This window comes from Medicago sativa, chromosome 6 (genome assembly GCF_051527215.1).
Source record: "Medicago sativa cultivar Bolivia chromosome 6, Bolivia_mono, whole genome shotgun sequence".
In the NCBI taxonomy this organism is placed as follows: Eukaryota; Viridiplantae; Streptophyta; class Magnoliopsida; order Fabales; family Fabaceae; genus Medicago; species Medicago sativa.
In genome coordinates, this window is record NC_140754.1 from 32,312,273 (window position 1) to 32,317,251 (window position 4,979).

The window sequence follows — 4,979 nt, forward strand, 5'->3', positions numbered from 1 at the left end:
ATGGAACACTGGCACAATCACGCATACATCACTGGTAATCAAGTGCTTGTCATCCATCAGACTCTGGATATCATTTTGCACAACACAACAGCCCATGGGATTTTGCAGACATTCTGAACAAGAATCATGATCATGTTTGAACAGAGAAGCCTGGCAAAGTTTGACATGTAATGGCACCAAGGGAGTAACAACATTGCGGACATCCAGCACGGGATCCTCTTGAGGAACAGGGACCCTTTCAAAAGCCTCAATCATATTAACAACAGCATGGTTTGGGAGTGGATTGTCAAGAACATGAGGAACACTGTTCTCAAAAGTCAAACGTCCTTTTTCTATCAGATCTTTCACAATATATTTCAGAGCAAAGCAACCTTCGACATCATGGCCTTGAGCACCCTGATGGAATTCACATGTTAGGTCCTGGCGGAACCTGGGAGGTAATGGATTAGGCGGAGGCTTGCCTGGCCTAGTAACACAGTGTCCCTTAGCCAATAGAGTTGGGAGCAGCTCACCATACCGCATTGGTATTGTTGGAAAAGAAGGCTTGGGTCGGGGACCCTGTTGTTGCTGCCGTTGCTGTTGAGCAGGAGGCTGTTGTTGTGTTTGCTGAGGGATAGCATTGACGGGCATTGGTGGTTGACCCGGTGGCAGAGGATATTGCTGATAAAATGGTGGGAAGAAAGGGTGTTGAGAGTATTGCATGTAGTGATAAGGCAGAGGTAATTGTGTAGCAGCTGCAGATGGGTTACCAGACACCATTCCTACGTCAGATTCTTTCCTCTTGTGATGACCGTTGCCGTACTTCTTTGGTGCACTGTTTGAAGATTCACCCTTCTCAAGGACAATAATACCATCTCGGACAGCCTCTTCTAGATGGGTTCCCATTGTAACCATATCAGAGAAGTTGTTCGGAGCAGAGACTATCATTCTCTCCTTATATTCCTTCTTCAGAGTCTTCAGGAATGTTTGTGTCAATTCTTCCTCATCAAGTCGGGGAGAAACACGGGCAGCTGCCCCTCTCCACCTTTGAGCATATTCTCGGAAGGTTTCATCTGACTTCTGAGATAGGGCTTTAAGAGAGTCCCTGTTTGGCCTCAGACGGGTATTGAATTCATATTGGCCTTCGAAGGCAGCAGCGAGTTCCTCAAAGGTATGGATGTTATCTTTGCTCAGACTAGTGTACCAATCTGCTGCATCATCTGTCAAGCTACTCTGAAAGCAGTGGATCATCAGTGCATCATTGTCGGCATAGTTAGCCATCTTTCGGACATACCGGATAACATGGTTATGTGGGCAAGAAGTCCCATTGTACTTGTCAAATTCTGGCTCTTTGAATTTCTTAGGAACCTCAAATCGGGATACCAAGCATAGATCACGAGCTTTAGCAGGAGCACCATTGTTTCCCCGGTTAGCCTTGACCTCACGGAGTTCTCCAGCCAACTCCCTTAACTGTCTCTTCATAGCTTCCATTGCGGGATTTTGTCCACGCGGAGTATCAACATCAATCACCTGTTGCACAGTGTGTACAATAGGGTCGGTAACAACAGTAGTCACCTGAGGCATAGTAGTAGACACAGGAATCTGTCCCTGACCAGCAAAACCAGAGATACCAGCAGCAGTATTAGGAGAATAGAAAGGTGGGAGTCCATAAGGACGGCCGTTGGGCATAACAAACCGAGCATCAGTAGTCACAGTAGACAGTGGAATAGAGGGAATCACCTCAGCAGTAACTGGAATAGAAGTGGCTGGCTGTTCTTGTGAAGCCATCATAGCGGACATGGCGTCATGAGCCTTAGCCAAGTCTTCTTTCATAGCAGCCAATTCGGCACGGAGCTGAGCATTCTCTTCTTCAAAATTAGCCATCATCCTTCTCTTGTGAAATCTTGTTTGATGAATTCTGTCTGGTTGGTAGACTTTGCGAACACGAGCCACTTTTCAGACTGCGGCGGACAAAACCAGGAGGCAATGAGCACGAGAGAAGTTTTTTGTGGTCAATGAATGCATATGATGCATGAAATGTGTTAATGCATATGCAAAAAAGACTCCTTTTGTGTTATCGAAGGGTTTTAGACAAATTATAAATTTGTAAACATTACTAAACAACAATTAACATAAACGGGAAACAAACAACCAACATATAGTTTTACAAGACAATTCCAACATAAACAAATGGAAATAACAACAGGAAATGGAAATCCTCAAGCATAGGAAGTGGAAGCGTCGTCCTCAGAGTCGGACTCATAGTCGCAGTATCGTGCATAGAAGTCACGGGCACCCCTAGCTCTCTTGGAGTCCCTCATAAGCAGTCTATCTTTCTCCTCAATCTCTCTCTTAGCCTTAGCTAACTCTTTCTTCAGTGCCAAGACCTCATGAGTCTGCTGCTCACCCTTTCCATCCAAAGTCATGATCAAGTTCTCAGCCTCATAGTATCTAGCTCTCCACTGATGCTTCTCCCGACTCTCCATGGCTAGATGCTCCTGATACATCTCCTGGGTAGGTGGGAGTAGAGGCAAAGGCATGGTAGGAATAGATGCAGACACATATCTCATAGAGGGGTAAGGCATACCAATCTCCTCAGCTTGGTTTATCACCCACTGTGTATAAGCCTCATGAGCAATACCGGATCTTACACCCATATGCTTCACCTCTTTCTTCCGAAGCTTAGTCCAAGCTTGCATGAAATCCTCTCTAATTCCGGTGGGAGCATTGGAGTAGTGAAAGAAGTAAGGAGTTGTAGCAAGATTGATGGGCTTATCTTTCATCGGGAAACCAAATTGTCGCAAAGCAAGCTCCGGGTTATAGTTGATTCCACCCCGGGTACCAAGAAGAGGTACATTAAGAAACTTTCCACCACCAAAGATAATTTCCTTGACCCTAGAAGCGGGAGTGAGCCAAACCACTTCATTAGGAGTGAGAGCCATAATCCTCTGTGAAATAGACCAATTCCTCGGATTGTCGTGGAAAGACTGCGGAAGGTGCGAAATAAACCACCTATAGAGGAGAGGCACACAACAAAGAATGTATTCACGACCTTTGTTAGAACGATCGTGAATGGCATGGTATGTGTCAGCTAGCAAAGTAGGAACCGGATTCTTGGAGTGGAAGATCATAATAGCATTCATGTCCACGAAGCCATCAAGATTCGGAAAGAGAATAAGCCCATAAATGAGGAGTGCAAGAATAGCCTCGAGAGTGTCCTGACAAGTAGTATTGCGGTTGGCTTTCCCAAGAAGATACTCTGAAGTGAACCCTCGGATGCGTGCCTTAGTGACAAGATTCTCGGAGACATCGGTGGTCTTGAGATAAAGATCCTTAGCAATAACCAATGGAGGAGGAGGATTTTCAGGTCCTGAGAAAGGTATCTCCTTAGCAATAGATAAACCCATCAAGGAAGAATAAGCCTCTAGAGTAGGCACCAACTGAAAGTCTGGGAAAGTGAAGCACCGATACCCCGGATCATAGAATTGCACTAGAGTGTGCACAAGCTTCTCATCCACATTAGTATGGAGAATAGGAAGTAAGGCCCCGTAACGACGTCGGAAACCAGTCGGATCCTCAATCTTGAGTGCCAAATCTCTCAAACTAGCCAAATCCACTTCCTTGAACTTGTAGGACTTAGTCATCTTCATCCCTACAATGTTTACAAATTCAACTTGTCTAAACCCTTTGATAACAATGCATGACAAAAGTTTATGCATGTATACATGTATGCATGAATGCATGATTATGTTCAAGTTCGGAGAAAACATAGTTGGTTGAAGTTCAAAGTCGAGGAGTCATGGGTGGACACGGTGTCCGGTGAAACTAGGGCTTTAGGATAATAGTAACCGGGTTCTAAAAAGGTTCCCAAGCTGCAACCTCTCCGACGTATCTCATGGTGTCACGAGACAACACTCGCTCCATGATTATACGTGGAAGGTCTAACTTGAGTGTAGTATCGCGTGACGACTAAAACTCGAGACGACACTCGGTTTAGCCTCCGCACTACGTCCTAGAAAATGGCCATGGATGGGTTTGGTTATCTACGGTTCATAGCGTCATAGAACAATTAGAAGTAAAGTGCCTAAACGCGACAACACGCGCCGACAACATCACCTCCAAAATGCCTCAGCTATGTGGGATTGATCGCATAATCCAAAACACGAGGCAACCCCCGGAATGAATTGTCGATTATATCCCCCCTAAATCCTAAGTTCACTCAGCCCGGGTGCAGGACTTTTGATATTCTCACCCCACACGTTTGCAAGAAATTAAACATTTATTCACATAGGAAAGCAAGTAAAAGAAGCAAGTAAAAATACAAGCGCAAGCGTGGAAATAAAGACTAGGCGTAACTCTCGAATCTCCCCAGTGAAGTCGCCAGCTGTTTTATCTTGGTTTTCGGGTGTCAAACATTGATTACGTTTGAACCTTTTAAACCGGTGATATCTTATTTTTTCTTGGGAAGGGAAAAAGTAAGCAAAACCCTTGAGAATCGAGGTCCGGGAGTTGTTTTCGCTACGGGAAGGTGTTAGGCACCCATAACGACTATAGTAACCTATAGGAACCGTCTTTAAGTTCTACGCGCGCGCTCTATTTTTAAAATGCTATTTTTGAAAGAAAATATTAAGCCTAAGAGTTGCTAAGTGAAGAATTGGAGGGAGAAGAATGTTTTTGAATTTTTATTTTAGTTGAATTGAAGGAATTTTGTTCCTTGCCTACGTACCCGATTAAGGGATCAAATCCACCGTAGTTCTCTCTCAAAAAATGTTTTTGTTTTTGTTGGTTGATTTTATGTTTGAAAATGGAGTTTGAAGAATAGAAAGAGGCCTCAAGGGCATGAGATTAGGAAATGGTGAGGTTGAATTAGTGAATTGCAAAATATGGTCAAAGTAGGATTAGAGTTCATTGAAGTTTGATTAAGAAAATGGAAAAGAAAATACAATGGGATGTTGGATCCCAAGGTTTATTTGGAAAAGATTTGAGTGAAGTTGTTCATA